At 44.9% G+C, this 13,969-nt stretch overlaps 20 pseudogenes; all 20 read left to right on the plus strand.

The window, feature by feature from the left end:
* Positions 1–194: 194 nt before the first annotated feature.
* On the plus strand, positions 195–312 carry LOC148242248 (5S ribosomal RNA; annotated as a pseudogene).
* A 789-nt stretch (positions 313–1,101) lies between these two features.
* Positions 1,102–1,219, plus strand: LOC148242249 (5S ribosomal RNA; annotated as a pseudogene).
* A 1,258-nt stretch (positions 1,220–2,477) lies between these two features.
* On the plus strand, positions 2,478–2,595 carry LOC148242250 (5S ribosomal RNA; annotated as a pseudogene).
* Positions 2,596–2,942: 347 nt separating this feature from the next.
* Positions 2,943–3,061, plus strand: LOC148242251 (5S ribosomal RNA; annotated as a pseudogene).
* Positions 3,062–3,404: 343 nt separating this feature from the next.
* Positions 3,405–3,523, plus strand: LOC148242252 (5S ribosomal RNA; annotated as a pseudogene).
* Positions 3,524–3,841: 318 nt separating this feature from the next.
* On the plus strand, positions 3,842–3,960 carry LOC148242253 (5S ribosomal RNA; annotated as a pseudogene).
* Positions 3,961–4,722: 762 nt separating this feature from the next.
* LOC148242254 (5S ribosomal RNA) lies at positions 4,723–4,841 on the plus strand (annotated as a pseudogene).
* A 206-nt stretch (positions 4,842–5,047) lies between these two features.
* On the plus strand, positions 5,048–5,166 carry LOC148242255 (5S ribosomal RNA; annotated as a pseudogene).
* Positions 5,167–5,372: 206 nt separating this feature from the next.
* LOC148242256 (5S ribosomal RNA) lies at positions 5,373–5,491 on the plus strand (annotated as a pseudogene).
* A 1,177-nt stretch (positions 5,492–6,668) lies between these two features.
* Positions 6,669–6,787, plus strand: LOC148242257 (5S ribosomal RNA; annotated as a pseudogene).
* Positions 6,788–6,993: 206 nt separating this feature from the next.
* On the plus strand, positions 6,994–7,112 carry LOC148242258 (5S ribosomal RNA; annotated as a pseudogene).
* A 199-nt stretch (positions 7,113–7,311) lies between these two features.
* On the plus strand, positions 7,312–7,430 carry LOC148242259 (5S ribosomal RNA; annotated as a pseudogene).
* A 205-nt stretch (positions 7,431–7,635) lies between these two features.
* LOC148242260 (5S ribosomal RNA) lies at positions 7,636–7,754 on the plus strand (annotated as a pseudogene).
* A 206-nt stretch (positions 7,755–7,960) lies between these two features.
* On the plus strand, positions 7,961–8,079 carry LOC148242261 (5S ribosomal RNA; annotated as a pseudogene).
* Positions 8,080–8,935: 856 nt separating this feature from the next.
* Positions 8,936–9,054, plus strand: LOC148242262 (5S ribosomal RNA; annotated as a pseudogene).
* A 207-nt stretch (positions 9,055–9,261) lies between these two features.
* On the plus strand, positions 9,262–9,380 carry LOC148242263 (5S ribosomal RNA; annotated as a pseudogene).
* A 202-nt stretch (positions 9,381–9,582) lies between these two features.
* Positions 9,583–9,699, plus strand: LOC148242264 (5S ribosomal RNA; annotated as a pseudogene).
* A 1,828-nt stretch (positions 9,700–11,527) lies between these two features.
* Positions 11,528–11,646, plus strand: LOC148242265 (5S ribosomal RNA; annotated as a pseudogene).
* A 206-nt stretch (positions 11,647–11,852) lies between these two features.
* Positions 11,853–11,971, plus strand: LOC148242266 (5S ribosomal RNA; annotated as a pseudogene).
* A 206-nt stretch (positions 11,972–12,177) lies between these two features.
* On the plus strand, positions 12,178–12,295 carry LOC148242267 (5S ribosomal RNA; annotated as a pseudogene).
* Positions 12,296–13,969: the final 1,674 nt, after the last annotated feature.

Here is a 13,969-nt window from a genome sequence, read left to right on the forward strand (position 1 = left end):
CATCTTACATAGTATAATAAAGAAAAATGAGGTACGGCAGGCGGTCCTTTCTTCTGGCATGAGTCGAGTTGTCGGGGCATTTCGCTTGATATTAGAACTATAAACAGAGGTGCAGTGTTCGCACATAGCAAAAAAAATGACTGGTGGGGGAGGGAAGGAGAAGGGGTATATGTATTTGCAGCGCGGAATGGAAGGGGTGCAATCATACTAGTATTAATACACCAGATCCCATCGAACTCCGTAGTTAAGCATGCTTGGGCGAAAGTAGTACTAGGATGGGTGACCTCTTGGCAAGTTCTCTTGTTTCACCCATCTTTTTGCAGATGGGGCACCAAACATTACGCGAGATCAGAGCCACAGTCCGCCGGCATGAGTAGCGACATTGAAACATTTTGCTTAATATTTTTCGTGCATTCATTTATAGTTCACCACATGATAAGAGTGTCATTACGAGTATCTTGCATAGTATAACAATAAAAAATGAGGTACAGCGGGCGATCCATTCATCTGGGCGTGAGTCGAGGTGCCAGGGTATTTCGCTTGATATTAGAACTAGAAACAAAGGTGTGGTGTGTGTGCACAATGGAACAAATGACGGGAGGGGGGAGGGAAGGAGAAGGGGTATATGTACTTGCAGCGTGGAATTGGAGGGGTGCGATCATACTTGCACTAATGCACTAGATCCCATTGAATTTCGTTGTTAAGTGTGTTTGGGCGGAAATAGTACTAGGATGGGTGACCTCCTGAAAAGTTCACATGTTCCACTCATTTTTTTGCTGACAGGACATTAAACATTATGCGTGATCAAAGCTGTTGTCCCTCGGAGTGAGTCGCAATGCCAAGACATTTTTCTTAATATTTTTTGTGCATTCATTTATAGTTCGCCACGTAATAAGAGTGTCATTATGAGCATCTTACATAGTAGAATAACGAAAAATGAGGTGTAGGGAGTAGTCCATTAATCTGGGCGTGAGTCAAGGCGCCGAAGCATTTTGCTCTATATTAGAACTATAAGCAGAGGTGCAGTGTTCGCACATAGCGAAACAAATAACAGGGGGAGGGAGGGATAAGGATATATGTATTTGTAGTGCAAAATAGAAGAAGTGCGATCATACTAGCACTAATGCACCGGATCCCATCGAACTCCGTAGTTGAGCGTGTTTTGGCGAGAGTCGTACTAGGATGGATGATCTTTTGGGAAGTCCTCGTGTTGCGCCCGTCTTTTTACGGATGGGGTGTTAAACGTTATGCGCAATAGAAGCCATAATCTGCCGGCATGAGTTGTGGCACCAGAATATTTTGCTTAATATTTTTCGTGCATTCATTTATAGTCCACCACATGAGAAGAGTGTCATTAGGAGTATTTTATATAGTAGAATAATGAAAAATAAGGTACGACAGGCAGTCCGTTTATCTAGGCATGAGTCGAGGTGCCCAGATATTTCGCTTGATATTAGAACTAGAAACAGAGGTGTAGTGTGCATGTAAAGCGAAATAAATGACGGGAGGGGGGAAGGAAGGAGAAGGGGTATATGCATTTGCAACACGAAATGGAAGGGGTGCGATCATACCAACACTAATGCATCGGATCCTGTCGAACTCCACAGTTAAGCGTGCTCTGGTGAAAACAGTATTAGGATGGGTGACCTCCTACGAACTCCTCGTGTTCCACCCGTTTTTTTATGGACTGGGCGTTAAATGTTACGCGTGATCGGAGCGACAGTCTGCCAGTGTGAGTCGTGGCATTTGGACATTTTGCTTAATATTTATCATGCATTCATTTATAGTCCATCACGAGATAAGAATGTCATCACGATTATCTTACATAGTAGAACAATAATAATAGAGTTGTGACGGGCTGTCTGTTCATCTGGGCATGAGTTGAGATGCCTTGGCATTTCGCTTGATATTAGAACTAGAAACAGAGGTGCGGTGTGCACGCACAACAAAATAAATGATGAGAGGGGAGAGGGAACGAGAAGTGGTATATGTATTTGCAGCGCGGAATGGAAGGTGTGCGATCATATTAGCACTAATGCATCGGATCCCATCGAACTTCGTAGTTAATCGTGCTTGGGCAACAGTAGTACTAGGATGGGTGATCTCCTAGTAAGTTCTCATGTTGCACCTTTTTTTTTGCAGATGGGGCGTTAAATGTTACGCGGGACTAGAGCGACAGTCGCAGGTTAATTCGCAAACGTGAGTCACGGCGCCGGAGCATTTTGCTTAATATTATTCGTGCATTCAATTATAGCCCACCACATGATAAGATTATTATTACGAGCATCTTACTTAGTAGAACAACAAAAAAGGAGGTGTGGCGGGTGTTCCGTTCATATAGACATAAGTCGTGGCACTGGGGTATTTCGCTCGATATTAGAACTAGAAGTAGAGGTGCGTTGGGCGCATAGCGAAACAAATGATGGGAAGGGAGAGGGAAGGATAAGGGATATATGTCTTTGCGGCACAAATTAAAAGGGTGCGATCATACCAGCACTAGTTCACGGGATCCATCAGAACTCTGCAGTTAAGCATGCTTGGGCGAGAGTAGTTCTACGATGGGTGACCTCTTAGGAAGCACTCGTGTTGCACCCATTTTTTTGCAGACAGGGCGTTAAATGTTACAGGGGACTGGAGTGACGGTCTGCCTGTTCATTCGCAAACGTAAGTCACGGTGCTAGAGCATTTTGCTTAATACTTTTCGTGCATTCAATTAAAGCCATCACGTGATGAGAGTGTCATTGCAAGCATCTTAAATAGTAGAACAACGAAAAATGAGGTGTGGCGGGCGATTCGTTCATATGGGCATGAGTTGAGGTGCCAGGGCATTTCGCTCGATATTAAAACTAGAAGCAGAGGTGAGTTGCATGCATAGCGAAACAAATGACGGGAAGGAAGAGGGAAGGAGGGGTGTTATATGTCTTTGCGGCGCAAATTAGAAGGGCTGCGATCATACCAGCACTAGTTCACCGGATCCCATCAGAACTCCGTAATCAAGCGTGTTTGGGTGAGAGTAGTAGTAGGATGGGCAACCTCTTGGGAAGTACTCATGTTGCACCCTTCTTTTTGTAGACGGGGCATTAAATGTTACGCGGGACAAGAGCGACGGTCTGGCAGTTCATTCACAAATGTGAGTCACGGTGCCAAGACATTTTGCTTAATATTTTTCGTGCATTCAAGTAAAGCCATCACGTGTTGAGAGTATCATTGCAAGTATCTTACATAGTAGAACAATAAAAAAAGAGGTGCGGCGGGAGTTTCATATAGATATGAGTCAAGGAGCTGGGGCATTTAGCTCGATATTAGAACTAGAAGCAGAGGTGAGTTGCGCCCACAGTGAAATAAATGATGGGAAGGAAGAGGGAAGGAGAAGGGGTATATGTATTTGCGGCGCAAACCAAAACGATTGCAATCATACCAGCACTAGTTCACCGGATCCCATCAGAACTCCGCAATCAAGAGTTCTTGGGCGAGAGTAGTACTAAGATGTGTGACCTTCTGAGAAGTGCTCGTGCTGCACTGTTTTTTCTACAGATGGGGAGTTAAATGTTACGCAAAACCGAAGCGACGGTTCGCCGGGGCATTTTGCTTAATATTTTTTGCACATTCAATTAAAACAAATCACGTGATAAGAGTGTCATTGCGAGCACTTTACATAATATAACAACAAAAAACGAGGTGCGGTGGGCGATCCATTCATATGGGCATGAGTAAAGGTGCTGGGGCATTTCCCTTAATATTAGAATTAGAAGAAGAGGTGACGTGCACGCACAGTGAATCAAATGACAGGAGGGGAGAGGGAAGAAGAAGGGGCATATGTATTTGCGGCCCACACAAGAAAGCGTGCGATCATACCAGCACTAATTCGCCAGATCCCATCAGAACTCTGCAGTTATGCGTGCTTGGGTGAGAGTAGTACTAGGATGGGTTACCTCCTGGGAAGCTCTCGGCTCTCATGTTGCATCCTTCTTTTTTCAGACTGGGCATTAAACGTTACGCGGGACCGGAGCGACGGTCCACCTGTTCATTTGCAAACGTAAGTAACGGTGCTGGGGCATTTTGTTTAATATTTTTCGTGCATTCAATTAAAGTTCATCACGTGATAAGAGTGTATGCGAGCATATTACAAAGTAGAATAGCAAAAAACGAAAAGTAGTGTTGACCTCCTAGGAAGTCCTCGTGTTGCACCCATTTTTTTTTAGATAGATCGTTCGACATTACGCGCGACTAGAACAATTGTCCGCTGATTTATTCACAAATGTGAGCCACGACGCTGGAGCATTTTACTTCATATTAGAACGAGAAGCAGAGGTGCAGTGTGCACGCACAAGGAAAAAAATGAGGGAAGGGGGGAGGAAAGGAGAATGAGTGTATGTATTTATTGGGGGAAATAAAACAGGTGTGATCATGCCAGCACTAATACACCGGATCCGATCAGAACTCCGCAATTAAGTGTGCTTGGGTGAGAGTAAAACTCGGATGGGTGACCTCTTGGGATGTATTCCTGTTTCATCTATTTCTTTGCAGATGGGTCGTTCGACGTTACGCGCGACTCGAACTATGATCCGCTGGTTTCTTTGCAAATGTGAGTCACAATGCTGGGAAATTTTAGTTGATATTAGAACAAGAAGGAGGGGTGCAGTGTGCACGCACAAGGAAGCGAATGATGGGAGGAGGGAGGGAAGGAGAAGGAGTGTATCTATTTGCAGCGCAGAATAAAACAAGTGCGATCATACCAGCACTAATGCACCGGATCCCTTCTGAACTCAGCATTTAAGTGTGCTTGGGTGAGAGTTGTACTAAGATGGGTGACCTCTTGGGAAGTACTCGTGTTACACTCATTTTTTTGCATATGGGTCATTCGATGTTACGCACGACTGGAACTATGGTCCGCTGATTTATTCGCAAATGTGAGTCACGGTGCTGATGCATTTTACTTGATGTTAAAATGAGAAAGAGAGGTGCAGTGTGCATGCACAAGGAAACAAATGACGGGTGGGGGGACGGAATGAGGATGAGTGTATTTATTTGTAGCGCGTAATGAAACAGGTGCGATTATACTAGCACTAATGCACCGGATCCCATCAGAACTCCGCATTGAAGTTTGCTTGGGTGAGAGTAGTACTAGGATGGGTGACCCCCTCGGAAGTGCTCGTATTGCACCCATTTTTTTACAGATGGGTCGTTTGACGTTACGCGCGACTGAAACTGTAGTCCACTGGATTATTCGCAAATGTGTGTCACGACGTCAGGGCATTTTAATTGATATTAGAACGAGAAGGAGAGGTGCAGTGTGCATGCACAAGGAAACAAATTACGGAATGGGAGAGGGAATAAGAAGGAGTGTATGTATTTGCAGAGCGGAAGAAAACAGGTGCGATCATACCAGCACTAATGCACCGGATCCCATCAGAACTCTGCAGTTAAGTGTGCCTAGGCGAGAGTAGAACTAGAATGGGTGACCTCTTGGGAAGTCCTCATGTTGCACCTTTTTTTTTCAAATGGTTCGTTTGACGTTACGCGCGACTGGAACTGTGTTCCACTAGTTTATTCGCAAAAGTGAGTCATTTGCCTGGGCATTTTACTTGATATTAGACCGTGAAGCAAAAGTGCAGTGTACACGCACAAGGAAACAAATGACGGGAGGGGGAAGGAAGGAGAAGGAGTGTATGTATTTAAAGCGCGGAATGAAATAAGTGCCATTATACCATCATTAATTCATCGAATCTCATCAAAACTCCGCAGTTAAATGTGCTTGGGCGAATGTAGTACTAGGAGTGGTGACCTCTTGGGATGTCCTCGTGTTGCAATCATTTCTTTGCAGATGGGTCGTTTGATGTTATGCATTACTGGAACTATGGTCCGCTGGTTTATTTGCAAATTTGAGTCACGGCGTTGGGGCATTTTACTTTATATTAGAACGAGAAGGAGAGGTGCAGTGTTCACGCACGAGGAAACAAATGACGGGAGGGAGGAGGAAATGAGAAGGAGTGTATGTATTTGCAGCGGGGAATGAAACAGGTACGATCATACGAGCACAATTGCACATAATCCCATCAGACTCCGCAGTTAAGTTTGCTTGGGCGAGAGTAGTACTAGGATGGTTCACCTCATGGGAAACCCTCGTATTGCACCCATTTTTTTGTAGATGGGTCGTTTGACGTTACGTGCAACTGGAATTATGGTCCGCTGGTTTATTCATAAATGTGAGTCACGACCCCGAAGAATTTTACTTGATATTAGAGTGAGAAGCAGAGGTGCAGTGTGCACGCATAAGGAAACAAATGAGGGTAAGGGGGAGGAAAGGAGAAGGAGTGTATGTATTTGCAGCACGAAATGAGACAAGCACTGTCATAGCAGCACTAATGCACCAGATCCCATCAGAACTCTACAGTCAAGTGTGCTTGGGCGAGAGTAAAACTCGGATGGGTGACCTTTTAAGAAGTACTCGTGTTGCAACCATTTTTTTGCAAATGGTTCGTTCGATGTTACGCGCGACTGGAACTATGGTCCGCTCGTTTATTCGCAAATGTGAGTTATGGCACTAGAGAATTTTAGTTGACATTAGAACGAGAAGGAGGGGTATAATATGCACGTACAAGGAAACAAATAAAGGGAGGAGGGAGGGAAGGAGAAGGAGTGTATGTATTTGCAGCGCAGAATAAAATAGGTGCGATCATACCAGCACTAATGCACCAGATCCCTTCTGAACTTCGTATTTAAGTGTGCTTGGGCGAGAGTTGTACTAGGATGGGTAACCTTCTTGGAAGTCCTCGTGTTGCACCCATTATTTTGCAGATAGGTCGTTCGTCATTACGTGCGACTGAAACTATGGTTCGCTGGTTTATTCACAAATGTGAGTCACGGAGCAGGGGCATTTTACTTGATATTAGACCGAGAAGCAGAGGTGCAATGTGCACGCGCAAGGAAATAAATGACGGGAGGGGGGAGGGAAGGAGAAGGAATGTATGTATTTGCAGCACGAAATGAAACAGGTGCGATCATACCAGCACTAATGCACCGAATTCCATCAAAACTTCACAGTTAAGTGTGCTTAAATGAGAGTAGTACTAGGATGGGTGAGCTCCTGGGAAGTCCTCATGTTGCACCCATTTTTTTACAGATGGGTCGTTCAACGTTATGCGCGACTAGAACTATGATCCACTGGTTTATTCACAAATGTAAGTCACGACGCTGGGGCATTTTACTTGATATTAGAACGAGAATGAGAGGTGCAGTGTGCACGCACAATGAAACAAATGACGGGAGGGAAGGAAAAGGAGTGTATGTATTTGCAGCGCGGAATGAAAGATGTGCGATCATACCAGCACTAATGCATCGGATCCCATCAGAACTCCGTAGTTAGGTTTGCTTGGGTGAGAGTAATACTAGGATGGGTGACCTCCTTGGAAGTCCTCGTGTTGCACCCTTTTTTTTTAGATGGGTCGTTCGACGTTACACGCAACTGAAACTATGGTCCGGTGGTTTATACGCAAATGTTAGTCGCGGTGCCAGGGCATTTTAATTGATATTAGAATGAGAAGGGGAGGTGCAGTGTGCACGCACAAGGAAACAAATGACGGGAGGGGGGAGGGAAGGAGAAGGAGTGTATGTATTTGCAGCGCAGAAGAAAACAGGTGCAATCATACCAGAACTAATGCACTGGATCCCATCAGAACTCCGTTGTTAAGTGTGCTTGGGCGAGTGTAGTACTAGGATGGGTGACTTCTTGAAAAGTTCTCCTGTTTCACCTATTCTTTTGTTGATGGGTCATTCGACACTACGCGCATTTGTAATTATGGTTTGATGGTTTTTTCGTAAATGTGAGTCACGGCACTAGGGTATTTTACTTGATATTAGAAGGAGCATTAGAGGTGCAGTGTGGACGCCCAGGGAAACAAATGAGGGGAGGGGGGAGGGAAGGAGAAAGAGTGTATGTATTTACAGCGCAAAATAAAACAGGTGCGATCATACCAGCACTAATGCACTAGATCCAATCAGAACTCCACAGTTAAGGGTGCTTGGGCATTAGTAGTACTAGGATGGGTGACCTCGTTCGAAGTTCTCGTGTTGCACCTATTTTTTTGCAGATGGGTCGTTCGACGTTACGTGTGACTGGAACTATGGTCCGCTGGTTTATTCGCAAATGTGAGTCACGACACCGGGGTATTTTACTTCATATTAGAACAAGAAGGAGGGGTGCATTATGCACGCACAAGGATACAAATGATGGGAGGGGAAGGGAATGAGAAGGAGTGTATGTATTTGAAGCGCGGAAGGAAACAGGTGCAATCATACCAGAACTAATGCATCAGATCCCATCATAACTCTGCATTTAAGTTTGTTTGGGCAAGAGTAGTACTAGGATGGGTGACCTCATCGAAAGTACTCGTGTTGCACCCATTTGTTTGCAGATGGGTCGCTCGACATTACGCGTGACTTGAACTATAGTTTATTGGTTTATTCATAAATATGTGTCACAGCGTAGGGGCATTTTATTTGTTATTAGAAGGAGAAGGAGAAGTGCAGTGTGCACACACAAGGAAACAAATGACGGGAGTGGAGAGGGAAGGAGAAAGAGTGTATGTATTTACAGCGCGGAATGAAACAGGTGCGATCATACATGCATTAATGCACCGGATCCCATCTGAACTCCACAGTTAAGTTTGGTTGGGTGAGAGTATTACTAGGATGGGTGACGTCCTGGGAAGTCCTCTTGTTGCACCAATTTTTTTGCAGATGAGTCATTCGATGTTGCGCGCGTCTAGATCAATTATCCGCTGGTTTATTCGTAAATGTGAGTCACGGCTCTTGGGCAATTTGCTTGATATTAGAACAAGAAGGAGAGGTGCATTGTACACGCAGAAGGAAAAAAAATGATGGGAGTGGGGAGGGAATGAGAAGGAGTGTATGTATTTGTAGCGCGGAATGAAAGATGTGCGATCATAGCAGCACTAATGCACCGGATCCAATCAGAACTCCGCAGTTAAGTTTGCTTGGGCGAGAGTAGTACTAGGATGGGTCACCTCCTTGGAAGTCCTCGTGTTGCACCAATTTTTTTTGCAGATGGATCGTTCGACGTTACGCGCGACTAGAACTATTGCCCACTGGTTTATTCGCAAATGTGAGCCACGGCGTCGGGGCATTTTACTTGATATTAAAAGGAGAAGGAGAGGTGCAGTCTGAACGAACAAAGAAACAAATAAAAGGAGGGGGGAGGGAAGGAGAAGGAATGTATGTATTTACAGCGCGGAATGAAACAAGTGCGATCATATCAGCCCTAATGCACTGGATCCCATCAGAACACCGTAGTTAAGTGTGCTTGGGCGCAAGTAGTACTCGGATGTGTGATCTCCTGGGAAGTCCTCGTGTTGCACCAATTTTTTTCAGATGGGTCGTTCGACGTTACACGCGATTGGAACTATGGTCCACTGGTTTATACACAAATGTTAGTAACGACGCAGGGACATTTTAATTGATATTAGAATAACAAGGAGAGGTGCAGTGTGCACGCAATAGGAAAAGAATGACGAGAGGGGGAACGGAAGGAGGAGTGTATATATTTGAAGCACAGAAGCAAACAGGTGCGATCATACCAGCACTAATGCACTTGATCCCATCAGAACTCCGCAGTTAAGTGCTTGGGTGAGAGTAGTACTAGAATGGGTGACCTCCTTGGAAGTCCTCGTGTTGCACCCATTTTTTGGCAGATGGGTCATTCGACGTTACGCATGACTTGAATTATTATCCACTGGTTTATACGCAAATGTTAATCACGGCGCCGGGGCATTTTAATTGATTTTAAAACGAGAAAGAGAGGTGCAGTGTGCACGCACAAGGAAACAATTGACAAGAGTGGGAAGGGAAGAAGAAGGATTGTATGTATTTGCAGCGCAAAAGCAAACAGGTGCGATCATACCAGGACTAATGCACTGGAACCTATCGGAACTCCGCTATTAAGTATGCTTGAGCGAGAGTAGTACTAGGATGGATGACCTCTGGGACGTCTTCGTGTTGCACCTATTTTTTTGCAGATGGGTCGTTCGATGTTCCGCGCGACTGAAACTATGGTCCGCTGGTTTATTTGCAAATTTGAGTCACAGCACCGGGGCATTTTATTTGATATTAGAATGAGAAGGAGAGGTGTAGTGTGCACGCACAAGGAAACAAATGATGGGAGGGGGGAAGGAAGGAGAAGGAGTGTATATATTTGCAGCGCAGAATGAAACAGGTGCCATTGTACCATCACTAATTCATCGGATCCCATCAGAAATCTGCAGTTAAATGTGCTTGGGTGAGTGTAGTACTAAGAGTGGTGACCTCTTGGGAAGTCCTCATGTTACACCTAATTTTTTGTAGATGGGTCGTTCGACGTTACGCGCGACTAGAATTATGTTCCGCTGGTTTATTCAAAAATGTGAATCACGGCGCCGAGGCATTTTACTTGATATTAGAACGAGAAGGAGAGGTGCAGTGTGCACGAATAAGGAAACAAATGACAGGAGGGGGGAGGGAAGGAGAAGGAGTGTATGTATTTGAAGCGTGAAATGAAACAGGTGCCATTATACCATCACTAATTCACCGGATCCCATAAGAACTCCGTAGTTAAATGTTCTTGGGCGAGTGTAGTACTAGGAGTGGTGACCTCCTTGGAAGTCCTCGTGTTGCACGCATTTTTTTGCAGATGGGTCGTTCGCCGTTAGGCGTTACTAGAATTATGGTCCGTTGGTTTATTCGCAAATGTGAGTCACGGCGCTAGGGTATTTCACTTGATATTAGAACGAGAAGGAGAGATGCATTGTGCACGCACAAGGAAACAAATGATGGGAGGGGGAGGGAAGGAGAAGGAATGTATGTATTTGCAATTAGGAATGAAACAGGTGCGATCACACCAGCACTAATGCATCGGATCCCATCAAAACTCCACAGTTAAGTGTGTTTGGGTGATAGTAGTACTAGGATGGGTGACCTCTTTCGAAGTCCTCGTGTTTTACCCATTTTTTTATAGATTGATCCTTCGATGTTACGCGTGACTTGAACTATGGTCCGTTGGTTTATTTGCAAATGTGAGTCACAGCGCCGGGGCATTTTACTTGATTTAGAACGAGAATGGGAGGTGCAATGTGCACGCATAGGGAAACAAATGACCTGAGGGGGGAAGGAAGGAGAAGGGGTGTATGTATTTGCAGCGCGGAATGAAACAAATGTCATTATACCATCACTAATTCACTGGATCCCATCAGAACTCCATAGTTAAATGTGCTTGGGCGAATATAGTAGTAAGAGTGGTGACCTCTTGGGAAGTTCTCGTGTTGCACCTATTTTTTTACAAATGGGTCGTTCGATGTAACGCGCGACAAGAACTATGGTTCGCATGTTTGTTCACAAATGTGAGTCACGGCGCTGGGGCATTTTCCTTGATATTAGAACGAGATGGGGAGGTGCAGTGTGCACGCACAAGGAAACAAATGACGGGAGGGGGTAAGGAAGTAGAAGGAGTGTATGTATTTGCAGCGCGGAATGAAAGAGGTGCAATTATACCATCACTAATTCACCGGATCCCATCAGAACTTCGCAGTTAAATGTGCTTGGGCGAGTGTAATACTAGGAGTGGTGACCTCCTGGGAAGTCCTCGTGTTGCACCTATTTTTTTTGGAGATGGGTCGTTCGACGTTACGTGTAACTGGAACTATGGTGCGCTGGCTTATTCGCAAATGTGAGTCACGGCGCCAGGGCATTTTACTTGATATTAGAACGAGAAGGAGAGGTACAGTGTGCACGCACATGGAAACAAATGACAGGAGGAGGAGGGAAGGAGAAGTAGTGTATGTATTTGCAGCGTGGAATGAAACAGATGCGATCATACCAGCACTAATGCACCGGATTCCATCAGAACTCCGAAGTTAAGTGTGCTTTTGCGAGAGTGGTACTAGGATGGGTGTCCTCCTGGGAAGTCCTCGTGTTGCACCCATTTTTTCATAGATGAGTCGTTCGACATTACGCTCGACTAGAACTATGGTCCGCTTATTTTTTCAAAAATGTGAGTCACGACGCCAGGACATTTTACTTGATATTAAAATGAGAAGGAGAGGTACAGTGTGCACGCAAATAGAAATAAATGACGGGAGGGAGGAGAGAAGGAGAAGGAGTGTATGTATTTGCAACGTAGAATGAAACAAGTGCGATCATACTAGCATTAATGCACCTGATCTCATTAGAACTCTGCAGTTAAGTATGTTTGGGCGAGAGTAGTACTAGGATGGGTGACCTCTGGGAAGTTCTCATGTTGCACTTGTCCTTTTCTTAATATTTTTCGTGCATCCATTTATAGTCCACCACGTGACAAGAGTGTCATTATGAGCATCATAAATAATAGAACAAGCAAAACAGAGGTGCGACGGTCGGTCTGTTTATCTGGGCGTGAGTCGAGATAACAGAGCATTTTGTTTGATATTACAACTAGAAGTAGAGGTGCGGTGTTCACACAGAATGAAACAAATGATGGGAGAGGGGAGGGAAAGAGAAGGGGTATATGTATTTGAAGTGAGGAATGGGACGGGTGGGATCATACTAGCACTAATGCATCGAATCCCATCATAATCTGTAGTTAAGTGTGTTTGGGCGAGAGTAGTACTAGGACGAGTGACCTCCTGGGAAGTGCTTGTGTTGCGCCCGTCTTTTTGCGGACAGGGCATCAAACGTTATGCGCGACCGGAGCCATAGTCTGCTAGTTCATTTGTCGACGTGAGTCGCCGCGCCGAGGCATTTTGCTTACTTTTTTTTGTGCACTCATTTATAGTCCACCACGTGATAAGAGAGTCCTTATGAGCATCTTACATAGTAGAACAACAACAACAAAAAAAGATGTGGTGGGTGGTCTTTTAATCTGGGCATAAGTCGAGGCACTTGGGCATTTTGCTTGATATTAGAACTAGAAATAGAGATGTAGTGTGCGAGCACAGCGAAAAAAATGATGGAAGATGGGAGGAAAGGAGAATGTGTATATGTATTTGCAATGCAGAATGGAAGGGGTACGGTCATACCAGCACTTATGCACCGGATCCCATCAAACTATGCAGTTAAGCATGCTTGGGCGAGAGTAGTACTAGGATCGGTAACCTCTTGAGAAGTCCTCGTGTTGAACTGTCTTTTTACAAACGGGGCAGAAAACGATATATGTGATCGGAGCCACAATCCGCTGGCATGAGTCGCATTGCCAGAAAATTTTGCTTACTATTTTTTCGTGCATTTATTTATAGTCTACCACGTGATAAGAGTGTCATTATGAACATCTTACATAGTAGAATAAAGAAAGATAAGGTACGACGGGCGGTCCTTTCTTCTGGCGTGAGTCGAGGTGTCGGGGCATTTCGCTTGATATTAGAACTACAAATTGAGGTGCAGTGTGCGCGCATAGCGAAAAAAAATGACGGGTAGGGGGAGGGAAGGAGAAGGAGTAGATGCATTTGAAGCGCGGAATGGAAGGGGTGCAATCATACTAGCATTAATGCACCGAATCCCATCGAACTCCGTAGTTAAGCGTGCTTGGGTGAGAGTAGTACTAGGATTTGTGACCTCTTTGGAAGTTCTCTTGTTTCACTTGTCTTTTTGCAGATGGGGCGTCAAACGTTACGCGTGATCGGAGCCACAGTCCGCTGGCATGAGTAGTGACGTTCAAACATTTTGCTTAATATTTTACATGCACTTATTTGTAGTCCACAACGTTATAAGAGTCTCATTACGAGAGTCTTACATAGTAGAACAACAAAAAATGAGGCGTAGCGGGCCTCCGTTCTTCTGGGTGTGAGTCGAAGCGACATGGCATTTTACTTTATATTAAAACCAGAAGTAGAGATGTGGTATTCCCGCACAACGAAATAAATAATGGGAGGGGGGAGGGAAGGAGAAGGGCTATATGTATTTGCAGTGGGCAATGGGACAGTTGCGATCGTACAAACACTAATGCACA

The sequence above is a fragment of the Carica papaya genome, chromosome 8 (genome assembly GCF_054855325.1).
Source record: "Carica papaya isolate Zhongbai chromosome 8, ASM5485532v1, whole genome shotgun sequence".
Lineage (NCBI taxonomy): Eukaryota > Viridiplantae > Streptophyta > Magnoliopsida > Brassicales > Caricaceae > Carica > Carica papaya.